This window comes from Phascolarctos cinereus, unplaced genomic scaffold, assembly GCF_003287225.1.
Source record: "Phascolarctos cinereus isolate Bilbo 61053 unplaced genomic scaffold, phaCin_HiC Scaffold_9;HRSCAF=440, whole genome shotgun sequence".
In the NCBI taxonomy this organism is placed as follows: domain Eukaryota; kingdom Metazoa; phylum Chordata; class Mammalia; order Diprotodontia; family Phascolarctidae; genus Phascolarctos; species Phascolarctos cinereus.
This window is the reverse complement of record NW_027556402.1, coordinates 199,949,051-199,974,737: the sequence shown is the minus strand read 5'-3', so window position 1 is coordinate 199,974,737 and position 25,687 is coordinate 199,949,051. Positions and strand designations below refer to the sequence as shown.

The 25,687-nt window shown below is 40.3% G+C and overlaps 1 protein-coding gene across 2 annotated transcripts in view; it reads right to left on the bottom strand.

The window, feature by feature from the left end:
• The window catches only part of FAM53A (family with sequence similarity 53 member A), a 114,986-nt gene extending 90,409 nt beyond the window's left edge, over positions 1 to 24,577 (bottom strand). For both annotated transcript variants that reach the window (XM_020992246.2, XM_020992247.2), the window contains exon 1: positions 24,487 to 24,577. The gene's annotated coding sequence lies outside the window, so the exon portion shown is untranslated. The remainder of the gene's footprint in view (positions 1 to 24,486) is intronic.
• Positions 24,578 to 25,687: the final 1,110 nt, after the last annotated feature.

Below are 25,687 nucleotides of genomic sequence, written 5' to 3'. Positions count from 1 at the left end.
TAGCTTTTCAATAAATATGATCCTGTTTCAAAGACATGTCACTTTTAGCTTCCCTTATGTTTTTAGTTACTGAGATTGATCAGAGACCCAAAACTTAATGACTTTCCTCATGCTCCTTGCACGAAAAGCAGAATCAGAAGGTTTTATTAACTTTTAAGAGACTTCTCAAAGCCCATAGACTTCATAATCTGCGTCCTTCTAAAGCAGTAATTAAGTATCAAAATTTTCTGTGAAAGAACTTTAAATACTCAAAGGGAGCCACCTGAAATGGGGGGCACCCCACCCAGAAGGCATTTAGCTCCCAAAAAGTAGCCAACAAACCCCTTTTCAATCAGGCCATTACTTTTGACTTTTAATTCATCTGACTGTGTCCTCATTCACAAAAACCAGCTATTCTATATAACATGTGTTATATAGGACCCACTATCCCCACTGTGGTTTAAAAACTTCTTTAAATGTAAAACAATGTAAAAAAAAGTTTGTATTTTATATTGCTATTAGCAGTTTTTCACATTCAACTTAGCTATTCCCTTTTAACAGAATAATAAATATGTATGTAAAAAAATTAAAGGGGAAATAAAAGTCTGTAAGGTTAAAAAACAAAGCTCGTTTACAGAATGACTATACAAAACACGAATTTAAAGAACTAAAAGACAAGTAACACAAAACAAGACAAGCAAAGATACTAACACAACTTCTTACTTTCCTTTCTTATTCAGAAAGTACCCCAAGGTGTGAGGTGTCTTACAGACACACCTACTGCTGGCATTCAAAATCTACCCTGCTCAGAGAAAGCAGCGCTTTGAAAGGAGCCCTTTCCTCATTCCACCCCACAAGTCACTGCCTTACACAATAAGTCAGTAAGTAAGTAGGTGTCTGACCTGGCAACAAGACACAGTTTGAACAAGTATTCGCTGTGGGTTCACATCCTGGATCCCACTTATGCTAGGTGTGCCTCCAGGCAAAGCATCTGACTGACCTTCTGTTTCCAGACCTATGAGATAGGGAGAAGGAACAGCCTACTACCCAATATATTATTTATTACGTATCGGTAAGGCCTTTCCTGGGATAGCCTTGGTTGGGCCCTGGAAATTCCTCTCACTCCGGGCACGGAGTAAATGAAAGCCTCCACACAAGGAGTAATAAGCCTTTTGCTCAGAGAAAGGTCAGAAATCTAATCTTCATTTACAAATCCAGGTGATTTATTCATTTAAATATTCATCAAACACCTACTCACCTACTAGGGGCTAAGAAACTGGGTTCGACCTGCCACTTAACTATGTTTATGACTATTATTAAGTTATATCCCCTCTGGGCCTCAGTTTCCTTTTCTGTAAAATGGGGATGGAGACAGATGAGATGACCTATAAGGCCAAGTCTATTTCTAAATATGTGATCCTATGATCCCTAAAGTAAGAGTCTACCCCTTTCCTCACTGAAACTTACATACATCACAGAGAGTTTCTTAAACACCTTATTCCAACTGGGGTAAGTTACATTCATGGAAGGAGTGGATGGGGGAGAGGAGGAAATTAGCATTTATTAAGCACCTACTCTGTGCCAGGCACTTGCCCAGGATCAAGCTACTAGGTATCTGAGGCCAAATTTGAATTCAGGTCTTCCTGACTCCAGGCTCAGTGTGCTCTCCAAGGTGCTATCTCACTGCTTAAGATAATAAATTTTTATCAACTTCAGAAATTAAATTATCACCACATAATAAGTAACATTTCAGACAGGGCTTACTACATGTCAAGTACTGTACTGTTGTTCAGTCATTTCAGTCGTGTCTGACTTTTCATGACCCATTTGGGGTTTTCTTGGCAAAGATACTGGAGTGGTTTGCCATTTCCTTCTCCGGCTCATTTTGCAGATGAGGAAACTGAGGCAAAAAGGGTGAAGTGACTGGCCCAGGGTCACACAGCTAGTAAGTGTCTGAGGCTGGATTTGAACTCAGGACTTCCTGACTCCAGGCCCAACTCCATCCACTGTGCCACCCTTAAATATTTATCAACCTTAATTATTATCAGATAAAAAGACAACCTACTAACAAATACAATGATACATAAACAGTAAAACCTAATAAAACAAGAACATGGCAACTTTCCCCAGCTGTTTCAGAAAAAATTCCTCCAATTTCTCAGGCTTAGTGACAGGCAGTTCAAACGTAGAAATTCTACGGAAGATACAAAGCTTTTTGGTGCTCTAGGTAAAGAGCATAATATGAAACAACTGAGAGCTTCAAAGGCACACCAGGACTTTGGGGCACCAAGCATCTTCAAGGAAAGCAGGTTTTCCTTTAGATGGAGTACAAACACGTGAGCAGCCGCCATCACACTGGGAGGACAGTAATGGCGCACCCACTCTCAATGCTCCAACACCACCTTTCAATACTAACAGAGAGCAGATGACAAGTTATACTGATTCTTCCAAGGCAGCAAGGAGTCTGCTCAAGGAGTTCAACTTTCTGGAATTCAGTGCTATTGGCAATGGCGGTTAAGCTGGAACCTTCGAAGCTGGGGCCACTTCCACCTAGAGTTCTACCTTCAGGGCCTTTCGTTCTTACCTAACACTCTATTCACTTCATTCAACAATAAATAAAAACTTCCACAAAGTCCCACAGATTGAGATGTAAATTCATGCCCCCTCCACAGCAGATACAAGACAGCAGTTTTACAGTATCCAGGAGAAAAGCAAAAATGCCAACCACCTCTACTTGCTAATAAGCCCATCAAGATTAAGACCTCTACTAGATTATTCTCCAAATAACTCTTAGAAACTGGATAGAAACTCTATCCCCTGAACCTAGCTGCCCCATATCTGTTCTAATTCAAAAAGTTCAAGTTGTCTTATATGCAACTCTTTGAAGACAGTGAAGTGTAAGTCTTACCAAGCTAACAACAAAGAAATAGGGTCATCTCTCATACCAAAAACAGTCACCTTGGTATCCATAAAACCTAGAGTCAAAACCACCCCAAACCCACCTTCCCATACACATGGAGACTGAAGAGCTCTACACTCATTAACGCACTGAAGTTTAACCAGTCCCTAACCTCATAGAGCTTTCAGTCTAACGAGGAGATAACCGTTACCTCCAATATCTCTAAAATGTTGCCTAATGACCACTAGAGAAATGTAAAAAACCCAAATGACTCCTCTGCTAGATGGGAGGGAGTGATTATGGCCTGAGCTGACAGGAAAGGCTTCAGGAAGCTGGCATGTGAGGTGGGTCAACATGGACAGTCATGAGGCCTGAAGAGGCAGGAGCAGTGAATCAGGCCCAATGTGAACAAAGGCAAAGAAAGTACGCTGAGCATTTGGGAGACAGATCAGGACCCAGTTTGGTTGAGTGCAGTATACAAAAAGGTGATGAGAAAAATATGAGAAAATATCAACAGTTACTAAATCAAGGTTTGACCTGACCTAACCTGTTGGCAATGAAGAGCAGCACTCTGTCTGGCTTCTGTCAAACGGCAGAAACAAAAAAGGGGCTGGATCAAAGGGTCTGGGTTCTCATCCCACCCAATATGGCTTTGGGTAAGTCACTTCCCCTCATTAGCTGCCAGTTTCCTCATCTGTGAAAAACGGGGGGGGGGGGGCAGGGTGTATGGAAGCCAAATCAGATTATCTCTATGGTCCCTTCCAGCTCTAAATCCCGTTATTTGTAAGAAGGTTATTGCAATAGTCTAATCTTATGATCTCCAAAGTGAGGTGAGTTATGGTCTGACCCCAAGGAGTGTGGAACCAGTCATCAAGTCTTGGAAAGATGGGATACATTTCACTCTCTCTCCAATCCTGGCTGATTTAGGGTGGAACAGTATCACAGAAGATAAACTTCACCCAGTCTCAATACATTCTCTTTCCCCAAAAACCCACTCCGGTTTTGAACTTTTCTATTATTGCTGAAGGTACCACTATCCTCCCAGTGATCCAGATTCAAAACCCTAGTACCATCTTCAACTCCTCACTCCCCCTTACCTCACATATCAAGTTGCCAAATCTTGTCTCTTCTATCACAATATCACTTACATCTGTTCCGTTTTCACGACTTAAGGAACCACTAGTTTAGGCCCCTTTCACCTCTCACCTTGACTACTGCAGCACTCCCTACCTGGGTCTCCCTGTCTCAAATCTCTCCCCTTTCCAATCTATTCTCCGTGCAACTTCCAAAGTGATTTTCCTCAAATGCAGGTCTCACCATGTTATTTTCCTACTCAAACTCCAGTGGGTCCCTATTGCCTCTAGGATCAAATATTTCATCTTTATCTTATCCTTTAAAATATCTATTTTGTATGCAAGACACAGTAGTCAATGACTATAGTAATCTATTATTTGATAAACCCAAAGACCCCAGCTTCTGGGATAAGAACCCACTCTTTGAAAAAAAAACTGCTGGGAAAACTGGAAAAGAGTATGGCAGAAACTAGGCACAGACCCATATCTCACACCATATACCAAAATAAAGTCAAAATGGGTTCATGACTTAGATATAAAGGCTGATACCATAAGTAAACTGGGAGAACAAGGAACAGTTTATCTATCAGATCTATGGAGAACAGAAGAATTCATGACCAAACAGGAGATAGAGAACATTATGAAAAGCAAAATGGATAATTTTGATTACATTAAATTGAAAAGTTTTTGCACAAACAAAGCCAATGCAACGAAGGGAGAAAATTGGGAAAGAATTTTTACAACCAGTCTCTCTGATAAAGGCCTCATTTCTAAAATATATAGAGAATTAAGACAAACTTATAAGAATACAAGCCATTCCCCAATTGATAAATGGTCAAAGGATATGAACAGACAGTTCTCAGATGAAGAAATTAAAGCCATCTATAGTCATATGAAAAAATGCTCTAAATCGTTATTGATTAGAGAAATGAAAATCAAAACAACTGAAGTATCACATAACACCTATCAGATTGGCCAACGTGACAAAACAGGAAAATGATAAATGCTAGAGAAGATGTGGGAAAATTGGAACAGTAATGCACTGTTGGTGGAGTTGTGAAATGATCCAACCATTCTGGAGAGCAATTTGGAACTATGCCCAAAGGGCTACAACAACGTGCATACTCTTTGATCCAGCAATCGCACTTCTAGGGCTGTATCCCAAAGAGATCATACAAATGGGAAAAGGACCCACATGTATAAAAATATTCATAGCAGCTCTTTTTGTGATGGCAAAGAATTGGAAATTGAGAGGATGCCCACCAACTGGGGAATGGCTGAGCAAGTTGTGGTATATGAATGTAATGGAATACTATTGTGCTATAAGAAATGATGATGAGACAGGCAGACTTCAGAAAAACCTGGAAAGACTCATATGGTCTGATGTTGAGTGAAGTGAGCAGAACCAAGAGGACTTTGTACACAATAACAGCCACATTATGCGATGACTAATACTGTTAAACTGAACCCTTCTCAGCATTATGAGGATCTAAGACATCTCCAGAGGCCTCGGATGGAAAATGCTGTCCGCATCCAAAGAAAGAACTATGGAAGTCGAATCGCTCTCACTTATTTTTACCTTCTGTTGAGTTCTGTGTCATCTTTCTGATGATTCCTCCTACTGGTTTTAATTTTTACTTACAATTTCACTAATGTGAAAATATGCTTAATAGGAATGTAAATGTAAAGCCTATATCAGATTGTGCACCATCTTGGGGAGGGTGGTGGGGAGGAAGGGGGAGAAAAATTTTCAACTCAAAAGATTATGGAAGTGATTGCTGGTAAATCAAAATAAACTAATTTAAAAAATTAAAATTCAAAAAAATAAAATAAAATAAAATATCTATTTTGTATAAGTTTTACAATATATAATTAGTGCAGTGTTACTATGTATATATGTAAATAAATATGTAATTATTGTAGGCTCAAAACTTTTTTTTACCAATGGGGAATATGATAAAAAAAATTTCCAAACCTCTAGTCTAAGCCTATATTAAGATGGAGGGAATGGGAATGAAGGAGGGAAGAGATGGGAGAAATGCTATAAAGAAAATATGACATGCATGATCTGACAGATGATGAGAAATGAAAAATGAGGAGAGAAAGGTCAAAGATAAGCCCAAGTTACAAATAATGCAGCAAAAGATGGGGTACAAAGCGAAGAGTGGTGCCACACAAAGAAACAAGTCAGAAGAAGCTAGTTTCAGAGGAGAGATAATGAGCTCCCTTTGATACCCACAGAATTAGAACACACAGAATGTCAATGGATAATACTAAACACTTAAGCACTAAAATATTCTCAACAACTTAGGCTATTTAAGGAAAAAATAAAAGCAATGCCTCCCTAATCAAATCGAGAAGCTCTGCTCTGAACGTTAGTCACTGATGTTATGTGGTTATTTCCCTTTTGAAGGGACCCAGAACAGTAAGGTAAGAATTGCTAACATCTGGTTAAGAAACAATGGGGAGGACACACAAAAATATAAATGTACATTTACATGTGCACATGTTCAGAATGAGAAAGGCAAAGTGCTGGAATATATAGAAAATAGATTTCATTAAAGGCAAATAAAATTCACTTTCCCAATTCTAGTTTTCCCAAACCAGTATGTTCCTATTGCTAACTTTTCCATTTTATACTAGGCTCTTCATGCATGCAAGATAAACCAGAATACTTCTCTTTAAAAGGAGGGATTTAAGAACTGGATTTTTCTTATGAAGTTTCCAAGTTATTTTCCACCACATATTCTCCTGCAAGGACAAACAGTGGGGGAGCAGAAAAACAGAAGCCGTAGTGGTGAGAGAAGTGAACCAGGAGAGACTTGTATCTAGTCCTAGCCCTCTACCAAATCACTGAATGACCTTGGTCAGGCATTTCCCTTCTCTGGACTTTAGTTTCTTCATTTTTAAAAGCTAGATGGGTTAAACACATTATTTCTGTGATCAATTCAATTCAACATTTGTTAAGTTCCTATTACAAACAAACTGAGGATTCAAAGACAAAAATGAAATATTCCCACTCTTAAGGATGGTAGTGGACAGAACATGCACACACCAAAGGTAACTGGAGCACAGAGATAACATTAACAGTTCAGAATACCAGGGAACACCAGGATCTATAGGGAAGGCTCATGGAAGAAAAGGCATCTATCTGGACTAATATTTGAACCAAAGATTTTTTTACATGTGAGCAAAGCATCAGTATTTGCAATGACCAACAACATATGTAAAGAGAGAGAGGGATATGGATTGTAGAGTATAGGCAATGGCTACTGTTCTAGTTGGGCTAGAAAAGGGTAATGCTGGAGATGGGAGACTAAATCCGTGATTTCACAGGCAAAGGGAACTCCTGGATGCAGAAATTCCGTCTACCAATGCAAGTTGGTACCTTCTCTGAACCTTAGAAGGTAAATATCTACAACATTAAATTACCAATGTCACGAGAGGTCACAATGTCACTTGCTGAGGGTCACAGAACCAGTATGTATCAGAGGTAAGACTTGAATCTGTGATTCACCCTGGCTCTGAGGCTAAGCTAACTCTTTGTTCACTATGCCATCCTGCACTGCCTCTCACAAGGGATAGTAAGTTTGGATGGATGGTTTGAAGCCAGATCTTTGTGACAGCAAAACCTAGAAACTGAGGCCAGGGAATGGCTGAATGAATCATGATATATGAGTGTATGGAATATTACTGTGCTGTAAGAAACGATGAAGGGGATGGTTTAAAAAACCTACAAAGATTTATATGAACTGGTGAAAAGTGAAACAAGCAGAACCAGGAGAACAATTTATATAATAACCACAATACGGTGAAGATAAATCCCCTTTAACGACGTAGTAACTCTGATTAACATAGGGACTGATCACAACTCCAAAGATATCACGATGAAATCTGGTATCCACTTTCAGAAAGAAAATTGCTAGACTCTGCAGACCAAAACATTTTCTTCTTTCATTCTTTTCTCTATTTTTTAGGGGGTGGGTGGAGTGGACCAGGGAACATAGCTAATGAAGGAATTTGTTTTGTATGACTGTACATATTTATAACGGATTTTGTTTTTCTTGCCTTTTCAATGGAGGAAGGGAGAAAGACAATTTGGAACTGAAAATAAAATAAAATTGGATTTAAAAACAAAATGAATAAAATGTAAAAAAAAAAGAAGTGGGGGGGAAGAAAATACTTTTTTTTCTAAAAGCTAGAGAAAGACTTGTATGAACTGATACAGACTGAAGTGAGCAGAACCAGAAGAATAATTTATACTACAACATCAATATTGCAAAAATAAACAATTTGATTTTTTTTTAATTTATGAAAAATGAAATGAGCAGAATGAGCAGGAGAACAGTTTATATAACAGCACTCTAAAGACACACAACTGAAATGTGTAAAAACTAAAATGAATGCAATTACCATCCACGATTCTACAGGATCGATGATGAAGTGTGCTCTCCCTCACAGAGAGGCAATGAATATAAAAGTGCAAATGAGACTTTTAAAAAACACAGTCAGTGGGGTAATTTGTTTTGCTTGACTATTCATTTTTGTCATAGTTTTCTTTTTTCAATGAGGTAAAGGACTGGAGGGGAAGAAAATAAATTTTGATTCATTTTTTTAAAACTTTAATTAAAAAAAGGCAGTAGCTGAATGAATGGAGGTTAAAAAAAAAGGGACCCAAGTGTCAAGAATGACTATGAGTCTGGAAACCTCAATAAGTGGGAAGATGGGGATGCTACCAACAGAAATCGCAAAGCTTAGGAAGGAAGAGAAGTTCCATTTAATGATCTTACACACTCTCTGACCTCAAGCCCTTGCCTCTTTTTTCCTAATCACCCACTCTTCTATGTCCATACAATTTCAAATTGTTTTTCTTCAACTACTTCAAGCAGTCAATGCAGGAGAAGCCAAACAAAGTCACATAACAAATGAATATTTGTACAAAGGAGTTCCTGCTGTATCATTTCTCTTGAAAGCACACTAAATAGACACAAGGTATAATATGCTAAAGTTGGTAGTTCCTATTTGTAACCCTAACTTGCTTCCAAGTCAAATTGAACATCTATAATTTGCTACAAAAGCTAAGAAATTTACAAGTAAAATTATTATCAGGCTCAAAGAAAATTAAATTTGTTTCTAAATTATTACAATTATATAAAAGCCAAGTTATTTCCTAGAAAGCGAGGTCACAAGTCCTTTGCAGAACACAGAAGTGCCTGGGCACAACACTGAGCAGACACTAAGAACTCAATCAATCTGTTAGTCAAGTAACTGACTGACTTACTCTAAATACAAAATATATGCACACATTTTCTATCATAAAGCAACAGAGCCAAGCCATCATCAAATTCAGACATCTAAGCATCTCCCACACAAAATGAGGAGCACAAAAAATCGGAAATAGGTCCCCTGTACTCCTCTATCTCTTATAGATACGGGCCCAAGCTGTGTACAGGAATAATTAATACAAAGCAGAATACAATGTATGTAGCAGAGGAATGAAGTATTGGATAAGAGTTTGTAGGTAGGTGTGTGGATAGTGAGTGGACAAGAAAAAAAAATCCAGTTTCTTGAAGGGGCTAGTATTGAGTCAGGCCTTGAAGAGCACAACTGTAGAAATGTGGGGAGAGAACTCACTCCTGGTACAGGAAATATCCTAAGCAAAGGCATATGGGAAGAAAGGAAGAACATGTGTTCAAGAAACAGAAAGGAGTCTAGATTATATTTAGTAGGCAAGAGGTAACCAATAAAGTTTTAGTTTTTAAACAGGGGGGTGGGGGGAGTGTTTGATCAAAACTGTGAGACAGGAAGATTAATCAGGCAGCAATGTTCAAGATGAACTGGAGATGGAGGAAGGGACCAATTAGAAAGGTACTCCAACAGCCAAGGCAGTGGTAACAGAGGGAGCTGGTGGGCCTGAAGTCAGAAAGACCCAAGTTCAAATATGGCCCTCTTAGACACTTTACTATGGGACCCTGGGGAAGTTACCTAACCTCTGTTTATCTCAGTTTCTTCAACTATAAAGTGACGATAATAATAGCACCTACCTCCCAGAGGTAGTAGTTGTGAAGATCAAACAAGATAATTCTTATAAACTGCTTAGCACAGTGCCTGGTACTCACACATATATATACATGTGGAAGTCATCTACTTGGAGATAACTAAAGCCACAGGAGTGGAAATGGTCATCCAGAGAGAATGCATTTGAAAAAAAAAAACACCTCAGGGCAGAAACTTCGGCAGGGCAGAGAAGATAGAGACGCATGAGAAGAGTGTCATGAAAGCAGGTAAGCAGAAGGGGAGGTGGTCTGCAGGGTCAAATGCCACACAGATTCAATAATAAGGACATCATCAGAGACCCTGGAATCATTATTTCATGGCCTAATATGTCAACTCTAACTACTACTAACACTCCTCTACAAAATACAATAGCCAGTTATTGCATTTTGCAACAGATCTAACATAGACACATTAATTTTTATCCTCTAGAACATGAACAGCTCCTGCCCTTAAGGAATCTTATCATGAGAAAGCCAAGAAGCCAATCAGAGACAGCTAAAATGAAGTTCTTTCAGTATTTAGCTTTGCTGACCTCTCTCCTACTGATCTAGTCCTTAGCTTTTTTCTTCTCTCTATCATGTATCTAAGAACTGATTTCTAGAGCTCTTTCAGGTTATGTGATCTCACTGGATCCTCATGACAACCCTGAGAGGTAGGCATTATTATCCTCATCTTATAGATGAGTAAACTGAGGCTGGGAGAAGTTGTCTCTTTGCCCAGGGTCACACCACTAGTCTAAAGCAGAATTTGAACCCAGGTCTCCCTGACTCCAACTCCAGCACTCTATCTACTCAATCACCCCAGCTGCTTTTCCCCTCCTCCTGCTTAAGTGGGCTGAAGCCACGGACCACATCTTGGAAACAAATACTTTAGGAATAAACTTCAGTAGTCTCCATTTTAAAATCCACTTAAATTTGAATTATTCAATTAAATGAAATTTGCAAGAAGAGAACAGATAACCAGAATTAAAAACTTCTCTTCCCATAACAGCCCACTGATATACATTTATGAAAATACCTATCATACGCAACACACTATATTAGGTGCTGGGGTGGATAAAAGGTAAGTAATGTGCAATATCTAACTTTAAGGACATAGATAAAGCACTTAAGGACTTACTACGTTCTAGGTACTATGCTAAGAGCTGTGAATACAAATACAACCAAAAAAAAAAAAACCCAGACAGCTCCTACCCTCAAGGAGCTTACATTCTAATGGGTCAAGACAACATTAAAGGAAGCTGAGAAACAAGAGGAAGGGGGAGGGAAGATGGAAAAGGGGCCTCTAACCAGGGGCAGAAGCAGGTTAGAAGACCAGCACTTGGACAGCTCTGGATCTCACTGATTTAGGTCCTCCCTCTACCATGATGCAGGTCCCAATTCTCATCCTGTAAAAATTGCTTCCACACTTTCCTCTAAAATTCTCCACAAAAGGTTCCCTTAACGTGGGCCCCCCTACCCCATAACTACAGACATCTCAGGAGTAACAGTGAAGCAATACACTGTCTAAATCTACATGTATCGGTTACTCTTTCCCCTTCTACTATATGACCAATAACTCCTTTTCTGTTCACACATTACTTCGATATCACACAACCAGTATGTGTCAAGTCAGAACTTGAACCCAAATCATCACCTGGGCTGCTTCCAGGCTGGCTCTATACTACAGTATGCATATATAGCTGATACGTATACACTATGTATGCATAGCTGACATGTACACATTAAAAATCAACTGGGGGGGATGGGAAAGTAGGGAGAAGGAGAAATCTGGACCTCTGATTTCAATTTCCGAAAAGGAAGCTCCTTCTCCCAATGAAGACTAGAAAATGTGGTGTAATTTTTCATTTTTTAAGTTGCCTAGGGCATTTAGAATGACTTACCTAGGATCACATAGTCTAAGGATACTTCCAAGTGAGAATCTATGATCTTAGCTACACTGTCCTTTCCATTTTAAACCCAGGTTCCTCCTGACCCCAAGGCAAGTCTCTCCACTAGGAAAGTTGTCTCCTATAAATCAGAATAAAAGTATAGAGTCTCTACAAGATGAGGTAAGGGAAATCACTTCCTAAAGGGAGACAGGAAATCCCAAAAGGGTCAAAGAAGCACACATTGATAAAGTATAAAATTGTATAGCATACAAGCTAGGCCTTGAAAGATGGGATAGAGATGGGGAAGTGGTGGAGAAGAGTCAGGATGAGAAAAAAGGCAAGTCATTACAAGAGAAGGAAGTAGCAAAATGGACAAATAGAAAAGAGTAAAGAACAGTTAAGTCATCAAGCACTGGCTGAAGATAAGCATTTGGGTGGAAGAAGGTTCAAGAGAGAGATTTATCAAGAACTTAAATCAATTAATCTCAACTACATATATGTCCTATTTTATACAATTAACTGAAGGTTTGTAGGTAAATCAATCTTTCATAAACAAAGAAATTTAAAATGCATTAGAAAATGTCTTACTTAGAAAAAACCAGCAGAGAATGCCTTAGTAGACAGTAGGCTCCCTAAGTACAGAGATAGTATCTTATCTGAAATTTGTATTTTAGCCCCCTAAAAAAGTTTGTTCAACATAACCATCACATTTCATAACTTCAGACATTCCTAAGATGTCTCTGGTCTATGGCATGTTGTACTTCAAAACAGGGAGGGTTTAAGTTTAAATATAAAAGTTGGCTCTAAAAATGTTTTTAAACCTTCCCCAGACAAGATGGCCAACTGCTACATGAGCATCCCACCTTGTCTCTGACGCACCAAGAACATCAGATGTAGAACAGGGGCTCCTGGCTTTTAATCTTACCTCTACCAGTTACCTGGGTGACCATTAACAAGTTATTTGTCCTTTCTGGGTCTCAGTTTTTCAATCTATAAAATAATGGAGATGGACTAGGTGACCTTTAAGGTCCTTTACAAATGAAAAGTCTATATTCTTATGCCTTTACACACTTTCCATCAAATAGAAAGAGTCACATATTTGTTGAGCTACCTTTAAAGTCTCTTGCTCTATTTGCACAAGCATGTTGTCTTACCCAAACGAATGGTCTACCTTTGAAGGTGAATGAATAAAGCACCTATACAAATAGGCACCTGCACCCCATGACTCTGATACCCCTGACCTGGGCAGGACCACCCTGCAGGCTCCCTAAGATACCACAACAATTTGGGGGCCAGAAACTCACTGTGTAGACCCTTAAGCAAGAACCTGACTTCCCTTTCCAGCTCTCAAATTCTATTCCATCATTTACCCAAAGAGAAAGCAATATACTTATTTAATTATCCAAGAAGAAAAGTAGAAACTGCCTCCTGGTTCCTCTCCTCTCTTCCCTTCCTCACAATTAGGCTATTTCTACCCACCTCACCTTTCACACCTTCCATGAAACAAAGGAACATTAGGCAGTTGTTAAAGAAAATGAGTAAATACCCAGGTAATATACCCATAATGTATAGTAACTGAAGTAGACAAGTACTGTATACTGCTTTAAAACTGAGCAACTTATTCAACCTGTAGACTAAACAATATTTACAAGCTAAATAAAAATACTGAACATATGTGTTAACACTTTAAATGCACAGGCAACTAGGTGGCACAGTGGATAGAGCACCGGCCCTAGAGTCAGGAGGACATGAGTTCAAATCCAGTCTCAGACACATAATACTTACTAGCTGGGTGACCCTGGATAAGTCATTTAACCTCATTGCCTATACCCCCCCCCAAAAACCACATTTTAAATGCAGACAATAACATTATTACTAGCAAACAAGTAAATTCCATAAAGGCAGGGCCTTTCTCTCAACTCTGTATCTTCCCCAGCACTTTATTTTCTAACAACAATTTCTGTGTGGCTGTTTGTCAAGATTAGCTGCCCTCATGTTTGGCCTCTCCACACCTGACAGTGACTTTCAGGCTTACCAATATTCCCTACAGGGTAGGCACTAAATATGTTGCTGAATAAGCCTGTTGCAACACAGTACCATTCTATCTCTTTCCTCCCTTCCTCATATAACATTTTTAAAAACTTCTATAGAAAGATGAACCTTATAGCACTTTTTTCCTCTCAGAAAGGCCAAGAAAAAAAAAAGCTCAGTGTATAAAAATATGAAAAATATCACCACAAGTTATATTTTAATTGGTTCGTCTATAATTTTTGAAAAATCCATTAAAAAGTTTAAGAACACAAACTGATGGAAGTGGGCTGTACACTTTAAAATCTTTTTTCTCTATAATCCTGCTTTGCCAGGGACAGAACAACAAAAACAGCAATTCACACTTACATAGTGATCTTAGCTCTGCAGGGCTCTTATTCACTGTAACCTCTCACTTCATACTCACAACACCCCTATGAGGCAGGGCATATTATCCCCATTTAACAGATGAGAACAATGTGGCTCTGAGGGGGATAAGTAAGTGTGAGAGACTAGATTTGAAGTTACAGCTTCCTGACCCTGAATCCAGCACTCCAGCCAATAATGCATGAAATACTAAGTTTAGCATCTGAAACTTTTAACTGATTTTAAACTACCATGAGTCTTGCCTTAAAAAGCAGTCTCCTAGGTATCATATAGAAAGGAAAGTTTAATAACTGGCCAATTCCTGAATCAATAAATGGTCAAAGGATATGAAGAGTCAATTTTCAGAGGAAGAAATCAAAGCTCTCAATAACCATATAAAAAAATTCTTTGAATCATTAATAATTAGAGAAATACAAATTAAAACAACTCTGAGGTTCTACCTCATACCCACCAAATTGGCAAAGTTGACCCAAAAAAAAAAACAAAACCAAAAACCCCGAACATGACAGCTGCTGGAGGGGCTGTGGCAAAACAGGTACATTAAATGCACTGCTGGTAGAACTATGAACAGCCTGAGCTATTCTGGAAAGGAATTTGGAACTATGCCCCAAAAGCTATGAAACTGTGCATATCCTTTGACCCAGTAACACCACATACACAAAAAAAAGAGGAAATAAACATATGTACAAAAATATTTATAGCAGCTCTTTTTGTGGGGGCAAAGACATGGAAACTGAAGGGATAGCCATGAACTAGGGAATGGCTGAAGATTTATGGTGTATGTATGTGATGGAATATCATTGTACTGCAAGAAATGATAAAGGTGGCGGTTTCTGAACAACCTGAGAACACTTGAATGAACCTGAAAACAAAATAAAATTGAATTTTTAAAAATTAACTGGCTAGGATATTGGACCAAACTCTCAATAACTCACTAACTTATCTTCTGGAATAGAATTTGAAACCTGACCCCATTAGTTAGGTCACAAATCCACCTTAAGGAAGAGTAATCCTAAGGTTACATAATGAGGATGAGGTGTGCTGCCATCTTGTATCTATTATGGCAGTTGCTTATTGAAATTACTCAACTTTTCCTGTTTTGGCCAAATCTCAACTAACTGCAGGTACCTGAATGTAATGTGCTAACATCTTCTAATGTAATTAAGCTGTTGTTATTTAACTTTTCAATCAGACTAGAAGTTCCCTGAGGTCATATTTTCTCACCTTCACAAAGCTAATGAATAATAACCTTTGACATAGTAGGAATTCACTTTGTTTCCTTGAAACCATGGATTCTGGAAAAACATAGGAACCATTTACTGATTACTGTTGACATTCCTCATCACTTCTTAGACACTCAAATAAACACCATTACCAGGCTGTTGGCAAACTTCAGAAATTTTATTCTATCTCTTTCTGTCCAAGGACATCTATACAAATGTCACAGACATTATTGGGTGACATTATCTGGCCAATGAAATAAAGATCTAAATAACAGGAAAAAGAGTAAAATAATAAAAATAAACCTCATTAACATAGTTTGATGGCTCCTTAAGAGTGGGATTGTTCCATTTTTTGTCTTTGTAGCCCTAGCCTCCAGCACACAGTAGGCACTTCTAATAAATGTTAATTGACCAAACAAGACCAGGCTCAATCTTGATATATGAAAAACTAAACAATCCAGAAAAGGTTCAGAGGCCTTCTTTAGCATAAGGGAGAGGGTAAAGAGGCTTGAAATAAAAGAAGAAAAAATCTCCAGTACACATAAAGCTTCACAGTAGTCAGAATTCCTGGAGTCAAGAGTACACTTTCAGAGTCTTTTTGCTGTGGCCCTGGGCAAGCCTCCAAGCTGCTTCCACTCCTGTTTCTTCATCTATAAGTAAAGGTAACACCTGCACTACTAACATTTTGTAAACCTTAGGACACCACAAAAATATGGGAGATATTATTCATACTCTACCAAAATAGCATAGTCCTACCCGTGGCCTTGCTTAGGACAAGTAATCCACATAAGGAAGTAAATGAAATCACCCTAAGAGGCAGAAGGGTAGGGACCTATCATCAGTTGGAAATAAAGTTAAATATGAAAGCAGTAGAGAGAGGCTAATTAAAATAAGACCCATCTCTAAGACTTCAGAATTACTACCCCTGCACGAGGACAGTTCATGAAGCAGAGTAAAGCCACGCCAGCACACAGATGCAGCAAAATTTGAATCAGCTGAAATTCCTCTTTTTTGTTCCAAAGTCTGATTATCCTCTTCCCCTAGAACAACATTTACAGGTTCCATTATTATTTTTCAAACTTAAAAGTGTTACAGCAGGCCAAATTCATTTGGGAAATAAATGCTGCTCTAGACTTTGTGGTAGCAGCTGCTACAATCATTGAGATTGTAGAATTTCAAGTGTAGGCTGAGAATTGGAATACAAGTTCCAACACAAAGCTTTAACTTAAAAATCAAACACAAGAACAAGAGCCAGTTTGTGCCTTGAGCACAGTAGGTACCTGATTAACGCTGTTAAATAAATTAAGGAACTTATGAACAAAGTTAGGAGCCTTTGCATCTACCTAACACCATCTACAAATCATCCTTCAATGTTAAATTAAAAACTAAGGCCAGGATTTTGAAGGTACCAAAGATACCCCAAAACTGGTGTTATTTTTTTTCACCTTATCCTGTTTAATCTTTTTCCATTAAAAAATAAGACTAAACATGTTTAAAGTACTGCTAAAAACCTGTTGAAATCTTCACAAAAAAAATTTAATTCTACACTAGAAATGGAGAATACACCAAAGACAAGTTTACAAGGAGCGTGTATCTCTCTGGTAAAGCCAGCTGGGGCTTAATAAGTATTCCATCGGAGCAGCGGCAACAAATCCCTTACTCCTACAGAGCCTGCAGGTTTCCTGAGGCCTTTTGCTGGTGATGACCCTGGGAGGCAATTCAAACATTAACCAAAATGTGACCCAAGGTGGTAAAGTGACTTGCCCAAGGTTCTTCTGTAAAAATCAGACCCAGCGCCCTCCTATCTCTCACCTAAATGATAATTTAAATCCTGGCGCTTGTCTCTTATAATATAGTTACTTCCCAATACGCCTGACCCCGCCTGACCCCCACACAGTCCCTTGTAATGAAGACAGCAAAGTCAAGCCAATGAATAACTGCATTCAGTGTGCCAATGCCACCAAATGGAGGGAAGTGTTTCATTATCTCTCCTCTGGAATCAAAAGGAGTAAGGGCATTTAATCTGAGTTCAGACCCTTCTAGTGTAGCTTCCACTTACATTACAGACATGCTTTATATTGTTCTCCTGGCTCTGCTGTCTTCCCCACTAAGTCCATAAGTCTTCCCAGGTTTCTCTGAACTCCTCATAGTAGTTATAATGTTGCAATACAACAATTTGTTTGGCAATTCTGCCATCAATGGCAGCCAGCAGCAGCTAGGGGGAACAGCTGATAAGGTGCTGGCACTGGTTTGAGGAACATGAGTTCAAATCCCGCCTCTACACTTCCAAGCTCTCTTCCTGGGAAAGTCACTTAACCTCTGTGTGTTTCAGTTTCCTCATCTGTCAAATGGGGATAATAATAGCACTTACCTGCCAGGGTTGTTTTGAGGATCAAAAGGCAGACTATTTGTAAAGCCCTTAGCCCACTCTCTGGCACACAGTAGCCACTTAATAAATGCTTGCTTTCTTCCTTCTAATGGGCACCCACTCTGCTTCCTGTTTTTTTGCTACCCACAAAAAATATGCACTTTGAATACTCAGCATATGCAGAGTTTAGCATTACCAGATCTCAGATTATATAAAGTAGTTACCAAAACTATCTGGTACCAGGTAAAAAATTTTAAAAGTATGTTAAAACAACAGAAAAGACAAGCAATGAATTAAAAGTGGTCAGACACAGCAGCCATGGGGTCAATAAACCCCAAAACACAAGCTACTGAGGAAAGAACTTCAAATTAGAAAAGAACTGCCCAGAAACTAGAAAGCAGTCAGGCAAAAAGCAACTTCAGACAAGCATCTTAAACTATTTATCACAGTGGGTGAGCAACTTAAACATAAAAGGCCTCATTAAAAAAAAAGCTATCTTTCACAATTATATTTAGAGGAAGAATTCATAACCAAACACACGACAGTAGTGGTCACAAGACAAAATAAATAATTTTGATTATGTAAAAATCAAAGGTTTTTCAACAAATTCAACTACAATAACTAGCAACCAGAATAAAACAAGCTCTTGAGTAAGGGAAAAAAATATATCTTCAGATCAAACATCTGTGATAAAAGTCTGATACCCAAGAGTTAATGAGAACTGCAAAACACATAAAACTAATAACCATTCCCCAAGAAAGGCAAACGATATGAGTAGTTTTTAAAAGTGGAAGTAACAAATCAACAAGAAAAATGCAAATTAAACCGCCCAGGCTTCAGGTCACATTTACAGTGGCCTGGGTGATAAAAGGCTACTTCCATATTGGAATTGCAGTAAGACACTGTTGATGAAGCTATGAATTAGTCCAACCATTCTGGAAAATCGTTGTAGAAAAATTACTAAAGTGTTATACTCTTTGACTCTGTGATCCCACAACTGGGTCTATACCACAAGGTCAAAGATGGACGATAACAGAGAATACAGACCATTTACTATTTCCTCTGGATCCCCACCTTAGATCCACCTTGGCAATGTGCAGAGTAGTCCAAAACTGATTATATACAAAGCCATCACCATTTTATAACAATACATTCAGGATACTTTCCAATCATATTTCATATTTTCATATGACTGTGTTCAGACAGGACAAATAGATAGTGAGCTGGCCTCAAGAGCAGGGAAGGCCTGGGTTCGGTCTCAGACACACACTGTCTGTGTGACCCTGGGCAAGCCAGGCAAGCACCTGCTGGAGACTGTAAATTGCAAAGCTGCATAATTAAAAGGGGTTTCCTCCCCTAAGTGCTCCCTGTGCCAATGACATCACAGGTCCTATCCTTATCCTCTTCAAAAGCATTCTCTCTTCCAAACTGGTCCACACCAGCTTCGTCTTCAATATCCCATCTTCTGCTCTCTCTCCCCCTCATTTGCCCCTGCTATAAACCCTAGCTGCCTCCTAGGCACAGCCCAGAGGTGTCTGACACAAGACTTCTGCTGATGCCCCACCTGCTAAGTGCACTCTCCTCCTTGGCATTTTGTGTGTGCTTGAGCAACCTGAGGACAGAGACCATTTCATCTTTGTCTCTGTATTGCCAAAGCCAACACAATGTTTTCGCACACTGCAGATGCTTAATGTTAAATCAAATTGAAAACAGTATGGCTTAAAGGGAAAATGAACACTTACTGTAAATTGCTGGTCTCTTCTACCATCTTTAAAAAGGCTCAAAATTTTTACTCTACATTCAGCCAGATGAATACTGATTTGGGAACTGTCTAAAGAACTCAATGAATTAAAAAATCACAAAATTCACTGAATATTTTCTTATAACTTTTTTCCAAAAGGCACTTTATCAAAACTTTTATATACAAATATAATCTGCTTTGTTAGAAAAAATGTCATGGCCTTTAAATTGTTTTTAAAAAAAGGCCAAAATAGACTAGATGACCTCTGACATCCTCCTAGCTCTGAATCTAAGAAATTCTGTTCCGTCTCTCATGAGTTTTTAAGAGTTGGAAGTAAACTAAAGAAATCAACTGATCTAACTCCTATATTTTATAGATCAAGAAAATGGAAGCCAAGAAGCTGCTTAGGATAACTTGCCCAAGGTTACCTGATAAGCAGCAGAGACCTGATTGAACATAGGTCCTCCACAAGCCAGTGATCCAGCCAGTACACTCTAGATTCCTGGGGGCCCAACTGGCATTATATCCTCAATGCCAAAAATGTTCAAATTTGCTGACAATGTGTTAACTGGCAAAAGTTTCAAGGGAAATAGTATTACAAATAGAAAAATGCAAGCTTTCAGGAAATGCTAGTTAGTATCCTTAATATTTAAAATTAATTTAGAGCCCTTAAGGCTAACATCCTTGAATATGCTGATAATTCTTATGTACGGAGCATTTCACCACATGGTCAGTTTCAATACAGGTTCTATTTCTGAGACATCACATTTATTTTTACATGGTATACTTACACCAACGATTATAGGAAAAGATTCAGATAAAATTGGCACTAGTGTTTATAAAGTATGCAAGATAGCTAAATTTTAGACAAATGTATTTTTAAAACATTGTTGGTCAGCTGCATCTGACTTTGCGTGACCCCATTTGGGGTTTTCTTGGCAAAGATACTAGGGAGCCGTTTGCCATTTCCTTCTCCAGCTCATATTACAGATGAGGAAACTGAGGCAAAAAACATTAAGTGACTTTGCCTAAGATCACATAGCTATTAAGCGTCTGAGGCCAGATTTGAACTCAGGTTTTCCTAACTTCAAGCCCTGTGCTCTGTCCACTGTGCCATCTAGCTGCCCTATAAAACACGGGCCTTTTCCAATAATCTGCAGTGTTCTAGAACTAAAATCTGGGTTTCAAAAAGTCCATGGAATAGATGCAACAGGTACAAATACAGACTGGGGGAAAATAGTCTGCAAGAAATGACAAAAAGGCACGTGGCAATGGGAAAAGAGAAAAAATGCTCCATAAGACTTTCTGGGTTACATTTTCACCTTCCTATGTAAGTGTAATTAAAAAGGACTTGACTGATAAAGCAGAAATTATGACAAAAAGACTCAACTCTAATGATATCAAGTTTCTGACAAATCTACCAATATAATCCAGGAATACCTGTACTTTTAACTTCTGCACAGTCAGAATTCACTCTTATAATTAATTTCTTCCCCTCCTAAGACAGGTATTGTGTTTGGCAACAGGCCACGTTAAAAGCTTCAGCTAGCTGCTTGGCAGGCAGTAAGCATTTGATCCTCTGAAAACTTTTCCTCTTGTCACTGAACTTGGTTAAAGTGTTAACCATGATCATAAAATTATATTCTTACCCGGCTCTTGATTTCTCCCACTTTTAGGACCTTCTGCATTTAAAGGCATTTTCCCTTAAAACCTTTAGGGAAGAGCCGCTTGGGATAGATAATAATGAAACTGTTTTAGTCTTCTTAGCTTAGTGTTTTAAAACCAGTTACCATTTACTTCCCAAGGACATCTAGCCTTTAGTTCAGTTTCCATAAAACCATTAAAAAAATATGAAGCTAATTCATCTTGTTTCTCAGAGGTTATAAAAAATAAAACTGAAGCATGGGAGATCAACATTTTGTGTAAGGAAAAAACAGTATATTTTAAGAGGCATCAAGAATATCCTTACATGTATCTCTTCAAGTAATCAAATTGAACAATACCTCTTACCTGAAACTTCCTGTTACCTTTTGAAAAATTATACACTAGACATTAAAAAACACTAAAAAAATTCTATGTGAAAAATAAAGTCATACGTTCAGAATGTGACAATTAAAAAAAATTCTTGAAAAAAATGTGCATTTGAGGAAATTGCATTACTGCAGGAAATAAAGAGCCAAGACTATCTGTCTAAATGATTTCTCATTTGCCTTCTGAGGTGTAATTTGGCAAATCCTGTATGAATGCATAAGTGAAAATTTAGCACCTAAAGGCGATGCCGCAAAATGTGAAACTTGGATTAAGACAGATGTACATGAGAGTCTAACTGTAAAAACCAGAAGAGTCAGAAGAGTCCCAGCACACCCTCTAAAAAAGGGAGAAATAGAAACTGTCTAGTAAATTATTTTAAATGCCACTGAAAGAGAAAGCAATTTTAAAAAAATTAATGTCAGCTTTCAAAGAGGCATCATAAAATTTATTGCAGGAACAAAGATCAGGAGAGGAAAGTTTTAAGTACACGTGTTTATAAAGGGAATAATCTATCAAACCACAGGAGGTGGCAGATCTGCCACCGTTATTGCTGTTAGCACAAAGGAATGCTTGGGAAAAAACAATGGCTGCCAGACTCCAAGGGAATTCCTATGAAAAAGAAAAAGATATGAAATAAGGTATATTCATCTCCCAAAAGAAAGAATTATTTTCTAACACTCCCATGTTAAGTACCCCAACTTTAAGATAAACAACTGCTAAAACGTATGGATTCACATCTTAAGTTGTGGGCAAAATACAAGACCTTCAAGCACAAACCAAAGCCAGACTCCTTCACTCTTATTACTTTGAAATATTTCGATTTGTACATTTCTTCCAGTACTTTGGTTAGGCGCTGAATGAACCGATTTCTTTATATAATACATCTCAATTACAGTACATTACCATGTAAACTGAAGAACTGGAGTAAATGTTTGTTAATTCGATTAGTATAGGTCTCCATATCTGAAGTATATTCAGAAAAAAGCCAAAGTAAGAGTTTTAAATATAGTCAACCCACTGAACATCAAGGCAAGCCAAGCAGAAGTCCATGTTTCTATAAAGTATTTTAAGTCATTGTGAATTGAGCTCCAAGAACAGAAACAGGTACCCTATTTTAAGCCTGAAATTATATATCTACAGTATGCTTTAAAGTTAAATGGTAAAATTATCAAGCCAGCTATTATACTTAGACTTCAATAATTTAATTAAACAAAAAAGTCAGAGGTGATAGAAAACAAAAAAGTGAAATCCAATGCAAGGACTTAAAATTATTTTCTTTCTAGAAAGTAATTAAGTTCTTAGAATTTAACCTGATCTTCCCTGCCTACCAAAGGGGCAGACTTCCAACTATCTGTTCACTTAAGAACTATTTAAAGCAAAGAGTCTTATTATCATGGAGTTTTACATCGAAAATATTTCATTACCTATTCAATTCACTGTTACATGATTTAAAACCCTTTCAAACAAAATTTCCACCCACATACACTTAAAGCAATGTTAACAGCAACGACTGGAATTAACAGCTCTTAGTGGCTAACTTTAAAGTAGGTGTAGTGAACCGGAAAAGAGATTCAAGCAGCCAGTCCAACTCATCCTGAGGCCTACGTCTTATGTGCACATTAAAAATCCCTAATCTCTGATCTACTCTGACTCATTCAGAATACTAGTTCCATCTCAGTTGTCACCCTTAAGTACCGTTATTACTACTACAAAGATCAATTTTGAACCATCTTCCATTAGGACTGGACAAATCTGCTCATTTACCTCAGTTTCAGCCAAAACACTGAAATCAAAATTTCCTTTCTCTTCCTAAAAGTTAAAGTAGCTAAAACGTTTATCAGGCCAACAATGAAAAAAAAACACACATTAATTTTAATACTTTTTATTAAACACCTATTACATGCAAAAAAGCATTGTGTTATGATCACATTTTCTTGGTGGAATGGTTAAAAAATATTTTTTCTTCTTTCAAGGCCAAATACTGAATGGTCCAGACGTTTCTTTCCATGAGGTTGCTTATCAATGATTAGTAAAGGGTTTTGAGTTGTTCAACCACTTTGCCCTGTTTCCTGAAAGAGCTGCCAAGAAGAGCCCAAGAGAAAGTCTTCCCAAAAAAACCCCACAAAATTCCCACAACTGTCTCAAACTAATTTGCGGAAACCTATTTTGTTCATTTTTCAGATGGTGTCACTCGAGGTGCAAGGCAAAGGACCGGCCCGTGACAGATCGCCGCTGCCCATCCAGCCTGGGAGCTGGGCATGCACCGCTCCGACAGGCTCCTGCTGCCTCAAGGTTGCAAGGCTCCCGGCAACCACCAGCCAACTCTCCTCTGCACGAGCTTTCCTTTTCCCTTAAAGCGAACACCCCCCACCCACCTCTCTCAGGACTCCCTCGGAGCAATCGACTCCGGGGTCCCAGGGAAGCCTGGCCCACCCTTGGAGAAGGGCAGCCCTTCTGGGAGAGCCTCGGTTTCTCCATCTAAGAAGCAAGGGGTCAGCCCCTCCGGCATCTCTCCAAAGCCTTTCCTGTCCACCCCCCGCACCCCAGACCTCCTGCTGCATGAGCCCCGGAGTGAGACTTAGCAAGTCGAGAGAGAAGCTAAGCCGAGCAGGGACGGACACGAGAGCGGGGGAAGGTGGCTAAAAGGGGGGGGGGGAAGAGCGAGAGAGAGAGAAATAGAAAGAGAGACAGAGAGAGAGAAGTGCACGAAGAAATGAAACTTAATTTGTTGTTTTAAATGGAAACCAAGCCCTCCTGGGGCTCAGGACGGGGACAGGCTGACACGCGCGGCTCGCGGGACGACGGATGCGGGGCGCTCCGCAGCGGATACCTGTGGCTCGGGCACGGCCGCCGGCAGCGGGAGCAGCGGGAGCAGCGGCAGCCGGGTCCACGGCGCTGGAGCCGGGCTCGCGCCCCGGCGAGGCAGAGCAGGGGAGGTGAGCCCCGTGGGCAGAGGCAGCTGCAGCGGACGGAGGGGAGCCGGGAGCCGGGGGCGGCCGCGGCCGTCGGGGGGCCCGGAAGCGGCGGGTGCTGCGCAGGGTGCGGGCGGCCCGCGCTCGCCTCCGCCGCCGAGGATCCCGCCGCCGCCGCAGCCCAGGCCCGGAGCTGAAGCCGCGCTGGCCGCCAACCCTCCTGCATATGAACGACGACGCTTCCCCTCAGCGGCCGCGGGACAAAATAGACGGCGACGCCCCGCCCCCTCCGGCCGCCCTCATTGGCCGCCCCCCTTCGCCCTCCGCCGCTGCCATCAGCCCGTCGGGACCCGGCCGGGGCCCTCCTGCCCTTCTTCCTTCTCCTCCTTCTGCCCTCCTCTTCCTCTTCTTCCTCCTCCTCCTCCTCCTCCTCCTCCCCCGCCACTCCCGTCTCAGCTCCCCGCACGCAGGCCATCGGGGAAGGGGGCGGGGCTCCCCGCCCCCCCACCTTGCTACGTCACGCCCCTCCCCCGCCCACCCGGCAACGTGCCGACGACCAGCCTTGCCAACCGTGCGGTCATGAGCGCGTGCGCGCGTCTCCTCCCCCCCTCCTCCCGCCCTCGGCCCTGCCCCTTTCTCCTCCCCCAGTGCCAACTTCAAGTCAACGCCGACCTCTTTCTCTTTCTCTCTGGAGCTGCTCGCCCCGCCCCTTAGTGGCGTCATCCAACAACTGCCTCCCTGAGCCGGCATATACGCACGCGCCCGACTTCTCCCCGCCCCCTTAGTCCCTTCCTGGGAAGAGCAGGCGGGCACGCCCCAATTTGGAACTGTTCCTCCCGGTCCTGGGAAAGGAGGGGGAAGGAAGGGCAGGAGGGAAGGGCGCCCGAAGGGCGGGGCCTCCCGGGCGCGTGCCGGGCGGCTTTCGTTCTTCGCACGGCACGTGACCCCCTACCTCCTTCCCCACAAGGCAGCCTCCCACGCGAGACCGACACCACTACCACCCCCACGTTCACCACCACCCCCTTGGGGACGCATGCGTGTGGCTGGCCGCTAGGTGGAAAGAGCTGGAGTGACCTTTGGGAGGGCCGGAGCTGGGGCGGGGAGGGAAGTTTCAGCCAC